Source organism: Dipodomys spectabilis, unplaced genomic scaffold (assembly GCF_019054845.1).
Source record: "Dipodomys spectabilis isolate Male_0828 unplaced genomic scaffold, ASM1905484v1 ptg000333l, whole genome shotgun sequence".
Lineage (NCBI taxonomy): Eukaryota > Metazoa > Chordata > Mammalia > Rodentia > Heteromyidae > Dipodomys > Dipodomys spectabilis.
This window is the reverse complement of record NW_024871010.1, coordinates 396,114-413,093: the sequence shown is the minus strand read 5'-3', so window position 1 is coordinate 413,093 and position 16,980 is coordinate 396,114.

Sequence of the window (16,980 nt, the reverse complement as noted above, 5' to 3'; positions counted from 1 at the left end):
TTCACATTGTAACCTAAGGGTTTCTCTTCATCACAGACCTGCTGGAGGAAGACTCTCTCATTGTCTGTACAGGCACACAAAAGCCCTCACTCTTGTAAAGCTGTGTACCAAATAACTCCATCTGGGCCAATTAGTGAGGATGTGTGCACGGGCTCTGAAAGTCAGGAGAAAAAGGCCTCTTTTTACCCTTAGCTATCTCTCTTCCCAGTGCTCTGTTTTAAGAGGAGACCTTCATTTTTGCCACCTCCCATGGCAGGGCAAGTTCTGTGCTCTTATCCTGCCTTTATGAGACTATATTCCAGTGTTCAAATACAGTGCTCAATATAATTCAGGAGTCCTTCAGGCAGACAACTAGGGCACTGAGCATAATGAAACGTTTCAGTGCCGGCAATGATGGGCCTATAATGCCACTCCTAGGTTTCCAGGAGCTTGGGAAATCCAAGCAAATGTTGAACATCACAAAGCTTCCTGTCATCTAGTACTGGTGAAGCTCATCAGGTTTTGAAACCTTTGACCTCTCCTAGTTTGGCCCTGAGTGACTAGGTTTTGGGGTCGAACATAGGGCCTGGGTGCTGACTATGAGCTCAGAGCCAAAGTCTAGTGCTTTACTACTTTGTCAAGCTTCACTTCTGCTTGCCCTCTGTGTGTGAGTGTGTGTATGTGCATGTGCGTGTGCATACACTAGTCCTGGAGCTTGAACTCAAGACATGAGCACTGTACCTAGTTTCTCTTGTACAAGGTTTGCCCTCTTCTACTTGAACCACAGAGCCCCTTCAGGCTTTTTCCTAGTGATGTGGTTCTGAGAAATCAAGCCCAGGGTTTCATATATGCAAAGCACTCTACCCCTAAGGCACATTCCCAGTCCTCTACTTCAAGTTTGTTAGTTTGTTTCTGTCTTTTTTGTTGTTGTTGTCATGGTAGGAGTGGAAATCTGGGCCTGGGTGATGTCCCTGAGCTCTTCAGCTCAAATCTTGTGTTCTACCACTTGAGCCATAGAGCAACTTCCGGTTTTCTAGTGGTTCATTGGAGCTGTCTCAAGGACTTCCCTGCCGAGGCTAGCTTTGAACCATAATCCTCAGATCTCATCCTCGTGAGTAGCTAGAGTGACTGGCATGAGCCACAAGCACCCAGCTTCCACTTCAGGTTTCTTAGTGGTGATTTGGAGATAATAGTCTTATGGTACCTTTTGTGTCAGGGATTGTTTGGAACACAGATCTCAGCTACTTGAGAAGATAGGATGACAGACCTCAGTTATAGAACCCTAAGCCGTGGCACTCTGCTGCAAGGGGGTCTTTGGCTCCGTGTGGAGGAGTGCTAGCCATGAGCCCAAGAGGTATGGGTCAGTGCCTAGGCCCCGAGTTCAACGTTCATGACTTAGAAAAACAAGACAAATCATATATCTCCTGTAGACAACTCACTAGTCTTCAGTAATACATAATTTTGTCCCTGCCATCGGGACAGATCTAAGCCTCAATATTCTTTTCTGCATATTCATTTCAGTTGTGGAGTTCTTACAAGGACAAGATGAAACAATGCACCGTTTGAAGGACAAAATACATAAAAAATTTTTTTTGTCGGTCATGGGGCTTGAAATCTGGGCCTGCACTCTGTCCTTCAGCTCTTCAGTTCAAAGCTAGTGCTCTACCACTTGAGCTATAGTGACACTTCCAGTTGTCTGGTGGTTAATTGGAGATCAGAGTTTCAGCGACTTTCCTGCCTGGGCTGGCTTTGAACCACTATCCTCAAATCTCAGCCTCCAGAGTAGTTAGGATTACAGGCGTGAACCACTGGTGCCCAGCTCCAAATAACCCTCTTTACAGGACTCAGCACACAGCATCTTGTGAAAGACTCAGCACCCAGCATCAAATGCAGGACTCAGCCTACTGCACCTGTGAAGAACTCAGCACATAGCATCCTGTGCAGGACTCAGCACACAGCACCCCATGAGGGCCCCAGCACCCCAGGAAGGACTCATCATGTAGATGTATCCCACAAGCTGTCATTAGTATTAGGGTGCTTTCATCAGTATCACCATTCTTTCAGAAACACATTACAAACTGCACAAAGTTCACATCTAATGATTCAGAGGGGTATTTTTTTTTGGGGGGGGGGAGTCAGCTACAGCGATTGCACGAGAATGTTTCACAAACATCCTGCCAGGGCTGGATTTTAAACCCACCCATGTCAGATCTCAGCCCCCGAGTTTCTTGGATGACAGGGGTGAGCAAGCCAGCAGCATCTGGTTCTGTGGGGCTGAGTTGCAGTTGTATACCTCTGACTAAGTCAGGTTAGATGGCAGCTGTCAGCACCAGATTCCCGGCTTGCTCTGTGATGAGGTATTTGAAGTCCTATCCTTATAGAGTTGCAGTCACAACATTCAATCTTTTTTCATGCCCATTCTGGACCTTGAGTAAGAGTCTAGACACAGTCCCTTAGCTTTTATGCTCAAAGCTAATGCTCAACTGCTTGAGCGAGAGCACAACTTCTAGATTTTTATGTGCATGTGGTAGTGAGGAATCGAATCCAGGGCTTTGTATGTACTAGCCATCATTATACCACTGAGCCCCAGGAGTGACAATTGTATGAACAGATAAATGTGTAGATTCGCCTATATGTATATGTATATACATATATATATACCTATATATATGCAAAAAACAAGAGAAAGGTGTCCGTATATTATGAAATTACATATATTATATTACAACCCATTATTGACATTCAAATTATTCCTTCCACTTTTAAGTATCATGGTTGAATACATAATAAAGTATTAATTGAAAATTCGTCAATGCAATAAAATTGATGTGTATTTTTATAGTATACTCATACACTAACTACTAATTTGTTGCTTTTATAAAATTTCATTCGTATGGATGTACATGAAAATGGGTTTCTTAGAATCTCCCGCCAATACTTAGTGGCAGCCCTGTGATTCGACCTCCAGTCATAAGTTTTGGTTTTGGTTATGGCTTCCCTAATTGCCAGCCAAACATCAGCATGCAATGTCATGAACACTTTCTGGGCTTTGTCATTTACACGCAGGATGGTCATAATGCAAAGGGAAAAAATGGAAAACCACCTTCTTGAATTTCTCCATTTTATCCTTTTCCTTTTTATTTTATTTCTTGCCAACCCTAAAATCCCAGGGCCAGCTGTGGCAGAGATACCAAGACCTGAGTTCAAGCCTTGTGCTTGGCAAAAAATATAATAATAAAATAAAATAAGGCCCTGGCTTGGAATTTGCACCATTTTTCTGGCAGACCTGGGATTTGAACTCAGCATCTGGGGATCTCTGTGGCACTGTGGGTGAAGGAGAAGCTCACCGTCCTTGAAGACAAGAAATTCAGACCAGTTCCCAGGGCCTGAATTGAAGCCCCAGCACTGGAAAAATACACACAGGAGTTTAGTGGGTATGACGTTTATTACCCTTATTCAATTTCATTTATTACATCCTATCATTCAGAATATATTTGCATATGGATTATACATCATACTGAGACCCAGGACGTTTTGTCAGGGAAAAAAATGTGTCAAAAGTGGCTTCTTATTACATGAATAAATTTTTGGCAATGCCGGGATTTCAACCCATGGCCTACAATGTCCAATCCATAAATGGGGTCAAAGCCTTAGCACACCAACCTCTGGCAAACTGAGCTGCCAGAAAATTCTGATGACCTATTATCAAGCCACACTAGTGCTCAATCTATATCTATATCTATATCTATCTATCTATCTATCTATCTATCTATCTGTATATATATATATGTGTGTGTGTGTGTGTGTGTGTGTGTGTGTGTGTAGATTGCTGTATATATATATGTATATATGTAGAGAGAGAGAATGTGATGATATTATTAAATTTTATATAGTTACCAATATTTAATTATTAAGTTATATCTCCATTTAATGAAGTATCATGGTTGAATACTTATAAAATCATTAATTAAAATTAATCAATATCCTTCCATTAGGGGAATCCCAACGTGTTGCTAGAATGGAAGATATAAATCCAATGATTGTTTTGTGGCTTTCTAAAATAGAATCATGAATTAACTGTAAATTTAATACTTTTATAACATTCCATTAGCATTCACGTAAATAGGAATGAGTTTGTCAGGATCTCCCTCCATTTGTGTGTGGCAGTCCTGGGATTTGAACTCCAGGCCTGGGAAGTTAACTTTGAATGCAAACCATTGGAATGACACTGAAGATTTCAGATTGTCAAGATTAAAAAAAGAACAACAAGAAGAAAACAAATCCAGGTGTCAGTGGCTCCTGTATGTAATCCTAGCTCCTCAGGGGGCTGAGATGTTGCCAATTTGAATTCAGCCAGGGCAAGAAAGTCCGCAACACTCTTATTTCTAAGAGATCACAGGAAAATATCCCCATGGGTTGGGTCTGTGGCTCAAGGGCAGAGCGCTACTCTTGAGAAAGAGGTGATCAGGGATAGGGCCTAGGCTCATATTTCAACCTGAGACCTGCCAAAGAAAAAAAGAAGGCAGTAACTCCATGTTTCTGTTTATTTATGGATGATGTACGGATGATGGGCATTCAGCAGGTTGCCCATGAACAGACCCCCAACCTGGGCAAGCTGGGACAAGCCCTCAGAAATTACTAAGTCTGAGTCAGTAGCTTGAACAAAGTATCTTTCTCTGCCATTTAATAGCTGAAGCCCAGAAGGCTTGCCTTGGCTGGTGTATGCAATGGGTTCATTATGCTCTGGCTGAGGTGTCCCATTGGGATATTTAGCAGCCAGCCTCTGCCTCCACGGAGATCACTGTTCCTAAGATGTACGAGTTGTGGAAGGTTCTGGCTCCCTATTCCCTATCCCTCTTTAGGACGTGAGCCTAGATCTCTGGGGCCTGGTGGCTATCACTCATTCATCATTCCTCATTGCCGAGTCTTACACTGGTCCCAAATCCTGGCAAAGATATGAAATGGCCAGCGATTTCTGTGCTGAAATGAGTATTCCAGTAAATTCCACCCTCATAGTTCCTGTGAGAAATAATCCTTGGGCTGTGAATGTGGCTAAGTGATAGAGTGCTTACCAAGCAAGCATGAAGCCCTGGGTTGGATTCCTCAGCACCACATAAACAGAAAAATCCAAAAGTGTCACTGTGGCTTAAGTGATAGAATGTAGCCTTGAGCAAAAGCAGCTCAGGAACATGCCTAGACCCTGAGTCAAGCCATAACACTGGCAAAAATAAATGTGAGCTTGGTGAGACATACTCTTCTGGGATTCAGAAGAGGGCCGAGATTATAGGTAAGAGGTAGAGGGCAGGTGGTGGTGGCTCACTCCTGTAATAATAGCACTCAGGAAGTTGAGATCTGAAGATTATAACTGCAAGCCTGTGCAGGCAGGAAAGTCTATATGAGACTGTTTTCTCCAATTAAGCACCAAAAAATCCAGAGCTGTGGTACAAGTAGTAGAATGCTAGCCTTGAGCATAAAAACTCAGGGATAACATCCAGGCCATGAATTCAAACCCCAGGACTGGCACACACACACACACACACACACACACACACACACACACACATACACACACACACACACACAAAGATAGAGCATTTGACAGTCAGCCTGCACAAGTTCGATCTCTAGCAACTCAGTATTAAAAAAAAAGTGAGAGAAGGGAAAGAAAGGCTTGCTCCAGGAGGTGATATGACCAGTGCCAAAATTCCACAGGAGTTCTAAGATGTGGAACAGGACAGAGGGCCTCGGGCAGAAGGTACAGAGCATGCACAAAGGTCCTGAGGGGTGGTGTCGAGAAGGTATTGTGGGTGGAATGAATGTTCTGTGGCCTCAGACAAATCTGGCAGAACAATGAAGGCTGGGTCAAGGTTTGTACTTGAGTCCCAGGTAGGGCAGACAGTGGGGTCCCAGAATGGTGCTCAGGGGAAGATTAGCTTGACTTTTTACCAAAGACCCCAGCCAATTTTGTGCCTGGAAGCCTATTTTTCACAGATCCTGACTCTCAGGCCCCCTTTGCATGTAGGAGTCAGGGCAAATGCAGGGAAGAACTCTTGCTTAAGAAAAACTTCTACCCAATGCCTCCAGTAGCTCAAACCCTGTAAATCCTAGTTATTAAGAAGTCTGTGATCAGAGATTTTTGGTCAAAGCCAGCTCATCGGAAGAAAGTTAGTGACAGTCTTCTGGTCAATGAACTACCAAAATCCAGAAATGGAGCTGTGGCTCAAGTGGTAGAGTAAGAGACTTGAGGGAAAAAGTTAAGAGATCAGAGCCCAGACCCTGAGTTCAAGCCCCAGTACTGGCACAGAAAAAAAATAATTTTTCAGGAGATCTCAGTCCACTGTGGTGAAAGGCCATTAACAGCTGGGCGCTGGTGGCTCATGCCTGTCATCCTAGGCACTCAAGCCTGAGACCTGAGCATCAATCAAAATTAAAAGCTAGCCTGGACATACTCTTATGTCCAATAAATCACCAAAAAGCTGGGAAGCAGAGCTACAGTAGTTCAAGTGGTACAGCACCAACCTTGTGAAAACAAGCTAAAGGATAGCACCTATGGTATGAGTTCAAGTCCCGGTAAACACACACACACACACACACACACACACACACACACACACACACACACACACACACACATATCTTTAACAGGTGCCCGTGGCTTAAACAAGCAATCCTAGCTACTCAAAAGACTGAGATCTTAGGATGGCAGCTTGAAACCAGAACAGGCAGGAGAGTCCATGAGATTCTTATCTCCACTAAACTACTAAAAAAATGAAAGTTGAGCTCTGGTTCAAGTGGTAGAATGTTAGCTTTGAGCAAAGGAAACTCAGGGACATTGCCTAGGCCCTGAGTTCCATCTCTAAGATTTTTTTAAAAGACATCCTTTGCCACCCCCAAAGGCCATAAATCCTGATTTTGGTCATCCTAGACTCCACTTCCACTCCTGCCACTTCCACAGTACTGCTACTAGTGGCCGATGTGTGGCCAACACTGGGTTAAGAAGTGAAAGTACACAAGGGGGTGCATATCCATGTCAACACTAATACCCCAAAACAATGAGGTATTGGCCATACCAGTCTCTCATTCCCCCAGTTCCCTGGCCCTGGAATCTAAAGTCTGTGCCTCTGTATTCTGAGTATCTGGAATTGTCTAGAAGGACCTGAGAGGCCCAGTTGGGGCTGGAAGATAGACTGTCCTGTGATAAAGTACATTTACATTTCCTAGAAACTGACCTATACTTCCGAGCCACCTTGGCCTCACCTCCCATGTAGCACTAGATCCTCCTTGCTTGGGCAGTCTTCAGTCAGCTGTCAAGCTCGAGTTGGCCAGAACCACCATCAATCCCCCATTCCCCACTCCACTGCCAGCCTGATGAGAGGGATATGAAGTCAGAGGCCCAGTTGAGGAAAAGGATAGGACATCACATGACTGAGGCCCTCCCTTTGAGGCATCACTGACCCAGAATCCCCTGGAGGTGACCAAATATTGGGACAGCCAGACTTGTTCACCAGAGAACACAGGCCTGTGGCAATTTAGGACTCATTGTAGACCCTAATATGGGGCAAAAGCAAGGTCGGTGTGAAGGAGGGACACCATCTGAGATCAGAAAAGGCAGACCAGCCACCAGGAAAGGGACAGAAAAAGACGAGGGAAAATTACACTCACACACACACACACACACACACACACACACACACACACACACACACACACACACAGATATTCCAAGCCTTTAGCAGTTCCTGAGAAAAATACCATGTACTCCATCTATTAGGATCACATCCAACCCCTGAGAAGATGGCACTATCATACTCAGACTAACTGTAGACCCATCATTGAGCCTCTCATATCTGGAATGTCTCAGAACCCAGCATGGAATTTCCTACCGTACACACTGCAATGTCGAAAACTCAGCCAACCCCTTTGTTTATTGTTGGTCATGGGGTTTGAACTCTGGGTCAGGGCGCTGTCCTTCAGCTCTTCAGCAGAAGATGAGCACTTTATAATTTGAGCCACAGTGACGTTTCCTGTTTTCTGGTGGCTCATTGGATATCAAGACCCACAGACTTTCCTGCCCAAGCTGCTTTGAACCATGGTCTTTTCATTTCAGCTCTATGAGTAGCTAGGACAACAGTTGTGAGCCACCAGAGATGCCAGACATCATCCATCTTCATATACCCAGAGAAAACCCATTTCATCAGGCCACAAACTTTCTTGCAACCCTTTACTTCAGACTTTGACACCCAGCATCCAAATCCATCCTTCATTAGGGAGAATACAGACACAACAATCCCACCCCTGCACCCATTTGCCCACTCCCTGCCTGCCATAGGCCTCGACCACTTGAGTTATTGGTAAGACACCATCCATTCTACTGTGGCTTCAAACTGCTGCAAACTTGCTGAGTTCTTAGAAATGTCTGTAAAGTGAGGCCAGCACCTGGTCTCTCAATCACAGCACCCTCCCACACACACCTCCACATCTTTGCAGCGAAGATATTTTACTTTCTTTCATTTTTTCGATTGTGAGCTTGAATGCTGGGCCTGGGTGCTGTCCCTGACCTCTTCAGCTCAAGGCAAGCACTCTACTACTTGACCCACAGCACCCCTTCCAGTTTTCTGGTGGTTTCTTGGAGATAAGAGTCTCAGGGTCTTTCCTGCCAGTCTGGCTTTGAACCGTGATCCTCTTATCTCACCTCCTGAGTACCTGGGATGACAGCCATGAGCTACTGGCACCCAGCAAAACATACTTTTCAATGCCTGTCATCCTATCCTCTCAGGAGACTGAGATCTGAGGACTGAAGTTGGATGCCACCCTTTACAGCAAAGTGCATGAGAACTCTTTATCTCCAATTAAACACCCAAAAACCTGGATGTGGAGCTGTGGCTCAAGCAGTAGAGGGCTCGCCTTGAGCTGAAGAGCTGAGGGATAGCGCCCAAGCCCAGAGTTCAAGCCCCATGACTGACCAAAAAAAAAAATTCAGTTTTCACTAACAAGTAGGAGCAAAAATGTGAGATTGAATAGTAACTAGAGCATTATCATTATATTTATTTCTCAGTGATCATTCTTGTAATGATTAATGAGAGTTTACCAGCCAGGTTTAGCTTGAGACTTAGTGTTAAGTAATGAATTAGATGGCAAGTAAATTTGAAATTGTTTTAGGGTACAGGGATTCAGGGAAAGGTAGGATCATTGGAAACTACAGTATTTTTCCTGATAAGTGTATTTGAGGACAAATAATATAATACTTCATGTTCAGGAACAAGATAACTTCAGAGGTTGAGTCAGAAAATTTGTGGGAATTAAGGCAAATTGAAATGTATTTCCAGAGTGCAAACTGGAGTATCCATTAGAATGATTAAAAACTAGAGTTTTTTTCTTAAACATTAGAATTGGACTATCATTAGAGTGAAAGTTAGGTTTCAGTTCCAGCTGGAGTTAGACTTAGCCTTAGGGAAATGGAAAGTTTAGGGTCAGACTGAAAGTAAATCTTCGAATAACAAATCTAGTTAGAATTAGGATGAATGTGAAATAAGAAACTGATAATAATATTAAGATTAGGGTATGATTAATGCGAGGGTTAGCCTCAATATTCCAGTTAGGGTTCGGTTTAAAAAATGGCAAGATACTGAGTAAAACTACAAACTATTTTTAGAAAGATGAGTTGAATCAACGTTAGGATGAATAAAAACTAATGTATTTGTATGGCTTTTAGAATCCAAAGGCTATTAGTTCTAGGGTTAGGGTTACTGTTCTAGTTCAGGTTAGACTTAGGCTTAGGGAAGGGTAAGCTTTACAGTAAAACTGAGTTTTCTGCTAACGTTTTCAAGTATAATAAGTTTGAAATTAAACAAAAACTACAGAGTTTTCCTAAGTTTCCTATTCAAGGTTGAATAGGGTTAAATTTAGAGTTAGGTTTCTAGTAAGGTTTATATATAGTTAGGGTTAGGTACTAAAGTAGATTTTAAATAAACCTGCAACTTCTTTTTGGAGATATAGGAGTTCAGTAAACGTTAAGATCAGTGAAAACTGAGATAGTTTTCATGATATGAAGATTTGATGTTAATGATTCATAAGAGGGAACGATTTCAGAGTCCAAGTCAGGGAATCTGTAGGATTTGGAACAAACTGCAAATCATTTCAAAGGCAATGAGTATCTGTTAGGATGTGTCTAAACTCGAGTATTTTCCATTAATTTTAGGATTGGGTTACTATTATCATCAAGATTATTCTTAGGGTTCTGCCCAAAATTAGAGTTAGGATTAGGGAAATGGAAAGTTGAGAAATTGAGTGACTTACTTTGTTTGTGATGTTTATGCACTATTCTAAGGCTTGAACTCAAGGATTGGGTTCTGTCCCTGAGCTTTTTGCCGTAGGCTAGCATTCTACCACTTGAGCCATGAGTCCACTTCCAGCTTTCTTTGACAGTGAATTGAAGATGAGAGTCTCACAGACGTTCCTATCTAAGCTGACATTGAACTGAGATCCCCAGATCTCTGCTTTCTGATTTAAAGTAGGATTAATGCATGAGCTACTAATGCCCTGGAAAGTGCCTGAATTATACTGATTGTTTTTAATTTTGTTCGAGATTGAGACTTGAATTCATTATCTGACAGCTTTGTTCACTAAGTAGCACTCTGCCACTTGAGCCATATCTTTACAAATGATTATTTTAAATAGCTGGAAATCCTTAAATTTTCTTCAAATGATATGTTGTTCTAAAACTTATCCTAATCAAAAAGATTTATTGACCCTAGAGATTATCTGAGCAGATTCTCATGCTTTGCTTCTAATTGCATAACATTTTAGGGACATGATTTTTTAATTATTATTTTAAGCAGCAAAGCAGTTATCATTAAACAAAACAGTTTATGCGTACAATATACCTTGATCAATGTCAACCCTTTCAACATTCTCATCCATCCCTCCCCTATACAGCTCTTCCTTCACTCTTCTTAATTTTATAGGATATTTACTGGATTCCTCTCTGCATTTTCCCCCTTTTTTCCTATTCAATCTTCTGCCTTTTCCCACTTCACTCCTCTTTTGACTACCCACTTCCATATGATCCAGCAACTCTACTCTTGGGCATTTACCCGAAAGAATACAAACCAGGATATAGTAACAGTTTCAGCACAACCATGCTTACTGAATCAGCCCAGATACTTCTCAAAAGAGAAATGAACCAAGTAAATGTAACACACACACACACACACACACACACACACACACACACACACTGGAAATTCTTCTTACTCATCAGAAAGAATATTGTACTATTTGTATCTCTCATTTATCATTTCATCTGCCTGGTATCTCATTGCCATCGTATTGTCCCTGTACTGCAGTAACTGACACATGCAAACTGATGTAAAAGATTTTCAGGTTATGGGCTAACCATAGATTCCTGAGTATGAGTTCTCTGCTCATTCTCTTTGTCTATGCATGCCTTTGAGTAGTGATTGTACAGATTCATTTGTACCATATGCTACACAGAAAAGAGATGAACCATACATATATATGTATATATATATATATATATATATATATATGATTATACACACACACACACACACACACATATATATATATATACATACATGGATATATGCACACATATGGATATATATTAAATACTTGAGTACATTTTATGTTTTCAAGAATTATGGAGCTAACAAAAATCACATGCATTTTCCTACCTTTTCAGTTTTTTCAAAACCTAAGGAATTTTGTCTCTTTTGCAAAGCTAATTTTTAAGATAATTTTACCATCTCTGACCTGTCAGTGGCCTTGAAATTAGATTTTCAAATAGGACAAAGTTATTTAGGCTTTTTGGTGGAAGAAAGGAATATTACTAGGGTTCTATTCAGGGGTTCTCTGCTTGCTAGACAGGACTTTTTATAGCACCAAGTATCTCAACTACTTTTGTCATACTTCTTTTCCATTTTATTTACTTGAGGTCTTGAACTTTTGCCCTGGTCAGATCTTAGATTGACTGAGACTTTGCTACCTATGCCTCCCACATAATTAGCTAGGATTACAGATGTGAACCACTATGGCCAGCTCATTTGTTGAGATGGCTGTCTTGGCAGTTATTTCTTTGGCCTGTCTCAGACCAAGATCCTTTTCATTTCTGCTTCACAATCAGCTGGAATTACAGATGGAGCTACTATACTTGGTGTACATGACACCTGTTTGTTTTTTTTTTGGTCAGTCGTGGGGCTTGAACTCTGTTCTTGGGCGATGTTTCTGCACTCTTCAGCTCAAGGGGAGTGCTCTACCGCTTGAGCCACAGCACCAGTATCTGTTTTCTAGTGGTTTTATTGGAGATAAGTGTCTCACAGACTTTCTTTCTAGGGCTGTCTTTGAACCGTGATCCTCAGATCTCAGCATCCTGAGTAGCTAGGATTACAGGGGTCAGCCACAGGTGTCCGTCACACCTTCTGTTTTTTAAAAGAAGTTTTAATTGTAAAAAATGCTGTGTAGAGGGGTTATAGTTACATGAGCAAGTTAATGAGTACATTTTCTATCAAGCATTGTTACCTCCTCCTTTGTTTTTCCCCTACCTTCCCCTCCCACCTCCACAACTACACTCCCCTGTACTCCCTTCCCTTCTTCCCCGCCTATATTGTAAAGATCTTTTTTTTAACATAGTGTCTTGTGCATCTCATTGTTACAGTGGGTCAGCCTGTATCACTATTTATCTATTTTGTTTTTTCCTCCCCAAGCTAGAGAAGTGTGTATACAAGATACAGGGCACCAATACTAAATATAGTGAAAACAAGGGTTAAACCATGGGGGAGGAACATAAAAAGAAAAAAAAAACACATGGTAGATTATAAATCCTATCTTGGGTTCATTTCACTTAACATCATCTTATCTGGTCATATGTACATAGCTTTTGAACTTTTATGCTTGTCCCAGACATGTAATAGTTATTGCAAATAAGGGAAAACATAGGACCAATGTTTCTTTGGTTTTGGCTTACTTCACTTGATATAATGTTTTCTAAGTCCTCACTTAGAGCTTCCCTATGAGCCAGCAGTCCACATTTTTGGGTATTTACCCAAATGATCACAAACAAGACCATACTAAGCTACTGGTACAACTATGTTTATTGTAGCATTATTTACCATAGCTAAGATATGGAACCAACCCATATGCCCCTGAGTAGATAAATGGATCAAGAAAATGTGATACACACACACACACACACACACACACACACACACACACACTGGAATTCTATGCCTCCATCAGAGAGAATGACATCGCCCCATTTGCTAGGAAATGGAAAGACGCAGAAACAATTATATTAAGTGAAATAAGCCAGGCTCAAATAACCATAGGTCCCATGGTTAATCTTACTTGGAGTAACTAGTACATGGTACCATATAACCATATAAGAGGATGTTATGTGAAATGAACCCCAAGATAGGGACACAAATAATTTGTATTCCATGAGATTCTTTTCTCTCTATGATCCCCCAAATAAAACTGGAATGGGAGCTGTCGTTCAAATACAGAGCACCACTATTAAGGGAAAAATCCTAAGTGACAAGGTTAGGTCCTAATTTTAAACCATAATATCAGCCCTCAAAAAAGTTGATTTCTTTTCCTTGAGGTTTTTATTAAATTGATCCGGAAAATAATCAACGTTGTATTTATGTTTAGCATTACTATTAAAATCATGTTTTGTTTATGTTATTCTTTATTTTCTTAAATTTTACTTACACTTTAATGTCCAGTAATGATAAGAAATGATTACTGTTTCACAAGTTTTTATGTCAGTTGAATATATGGATGAGAGGTGCATACAAGTCGTTTGGACTGAAAATAGATATTAGCAAGTTCTTCACATAAGAATTAATAGTTGAAGGAGCTGTGGGCATGTATGAAATCAACTAAAGAAACCAGCAAGGAAAGATAAGGTATGATTCTGGAAAGCAAACAATTTTGGAAGAAAAAAAAAAGGAAAATATGTAGCTTTTGGTAAGAACTTTGTAACCCATCTGCACATTTAATTCCTTATTTCTAGTGGAAGACATTTCAGTTAACTTTATTTTACAAAGTTAAACATGATTGACATTTAATACTAACTGGCCTCTGTCTCAGGCAAGCAATTATTCTAGCCAGGTGCAAGGTGCTCATGCCTATAATCCTAGCTACTCAGAGAGCTGAAACCTCTAGATCCTAGTTCAAAGCCAGTCTGGAGAGGAAAATTGGTGAGACTTTACTGTGGCACTGTGGCTCAAAGTGACAGCACTAGTCTTGAGTAATAAATCTCAGAGACAGAACCCAGGCCCTGAGTTCAAGCTCTCTGAAATTATTCTTAAAATACTTGTTCTCATTATTTCTTTAACTTGTCTAGAAGGATGTTTTAAAATTAGGGTTTTTTTTTCTTTTTTTAATTTTAATTTTAATTTTTTTGTGAACATATTGTACAGAGGGGTTACAATTACATAAGCAATATAATGAGTACATTTCTTATCAAGCATTGCAGCCTCCTCCTTTGTTTACCCTTCACATCCCTTCCCAGCCTCCCTGCTCTCCCCCACGCAATCTCCTCCCTCCCCGCACCAAAGTTGTAAAGTTCGTTTTCGACATGACAACTCGTACTTCTCATAGTTGCCACTGGTCCACCTGTATCCTTAAATGACTTGTTTTTCTCATTTCCTCCACAAATTATACCAACATCAAATATAGTGAAATCTGGGGTTATACTGTGGGGGAGGGACATATAAAGCAACAAAGAAATAATCTTATAAATGAGTTAGAAACAAATGCATGAAAGAAAAAAAAATTTATATATATATATATATATATAAGGGTTCATTTTCCTAACATCACATTATCTGACCTTTTCTGCTTGACTCATACATATACGAGATATTGCAAACAAGGGAAACCATGGGACCTATGTTTATTTGGGCTTGGCTTACTTCACTTAATATAATTTTTTCCAAGCCTTTCCATTTCCTAACAAATGGGGCAATGACATTCTTTCTGATGGAGGCATAGAATTCCATTGTGTATATATACCACATTTTCTTGATCCATTCATCTACTGAGGGGCATCTGGGTTGGTTCCATATCTTAGCTATGGTAAACAATGTTGCAATAAACATAGTTGTGCTGGTAGCTTAAGTGTGGTCTTGTTTGTATACATTTGGGTAGATGCCCAAAAGTGGGATTGCTGGGTCATAGGATAGCTCTAAGTGAAGTATTTTGTGGAACCTCCATACTAGTTTCCAAAGTGGTTGAACAAGTTTACATTCCCACCAACAATGAAGTAAGGTTCCCTTCTGTCCACATCCTTTCCTGCATCTGTTATTGTTACAGTTCTTGATTACAGCCATTCTAACTGGGGTGAGGTGGTATCTCAGTGTTGTTTTGATTTGCATTTCTTTTATGGCTAGGGAGGTTGAGCATTTCTTCATGTGTCTATTGGCCATCCTTCTTTCTTCTTAAGAGAAATTTCTCTGTAAGTCTTTAGCCCACTTATTTATTGGGCAGTTGTTTCGTTGAGGATTTGTTGTTGGGGGATTTAATTTTTTGAGTTCCAAGTATATTTTAGATAGGAGACCTTTGTCCATTGTATGGTGGTGAAGATCTTCCCCCAATCTGTGGGCTTTCTATTGGTCTTGCAAGCTATGTCCTTTGCCATGCAGAAGCTCTGCAACTTCATGCAATCCCATTTGTCCAACCTTTCTTTGATTTCTTGTGTTTCCGGGTCTCTATTCAGAAAATTTCGGCCTGTGCCAAGGAGACCTAGGGTTTCTCCTATTCCATCTGTAATATTTTCAGAGTGTCTGCTTTGTCTCCAAGGTCTTTGATCAATTTGGAGTTTTCTGGTGCAGGGTGATATATAAGGATCTAGTTTTAGTTTTCTACAAGCAGTTAACCAATTTTGCCAGCACCATTTACTGAAGAGGCTGTCTTTCTTCCATTCTATTATTTTAGCTCCCTTACCGAAGATTAGTTGGCTATAGGTCTGTAGGTTAATTTCTGGGTTTTCAATTCTATTCCATTGGTCCTGAGGTATGTTCTTATGACAGTAGCAAGCTGTTTTGATTACTATGGCTTTGTAGTAGTGTTAGAAATTTGGTATTGATATTCCACCTGCACTGTTCTTTCCATTGAGGAGCGTTTTTGTTATTCGGGGTTTTTTACTGTTCCATAGGAATTTTTGGATTGCCTCTTCTATTTCCTTGAAGAATGAGGTTGGAATTTTGATAGGTATCAAGGGATTTTTTATTTCATGTTGTCTTAATTTATTTTTAAGATGTTCAGAGAGAAATGATTTATAGTAAGAACTGTTTTGTATTGCTTTGTATTATGTTTTGCTTCTACACCTATAATTCAACTGGAAAGTAGATGGCCAAAACCCTCTTCCCCCCACCAAAGTTGTAAAGTTAATTTTTCGACATAATGACTTGTATATCTCATTGTTGCAATGCGTCCACCTGTATCCCTAGTTAAACGATTTGTTTTTGCCCTTCCCCTTCACAAATTGTATCAACATCAAATACAGTGAAAGCAGGGGGAGAGACATGAAAAACAGTATAGAAATCATCTTATAAATATGTTAGAAACAACTGCATGAAAGAAAAAAATTGAATACTTGTCTTGGGGTTCATTCCCCTAGCATCAATTTATCTGACCTTTTCTGCTTGACTCAGAATATACTAGTTATTTCAAATAAGGGAAGCCATGGTACCTATGTTGCTTTGGGTCCGGCTTACTTCACTTAATATAATTTTTTCCAAGTCTTTCCATTTCCTAACAAATGGAGCAATGTTATTCTTCCTGATGGATGCATAGAATTGCATTGTGTATATACACCACATTTTCTTGATCCATTCATCTACTGAGGGGCATCTCTGTTGGTTCCATATCATAGCTATGGTAAATAATTCTACAATAAAAAATAGGTGTGCCGGTAGCTTTAGTATGGTCTTGTTTGTGATCATGTGGTTAAATGCTCAAAAATTTGGATTGCTG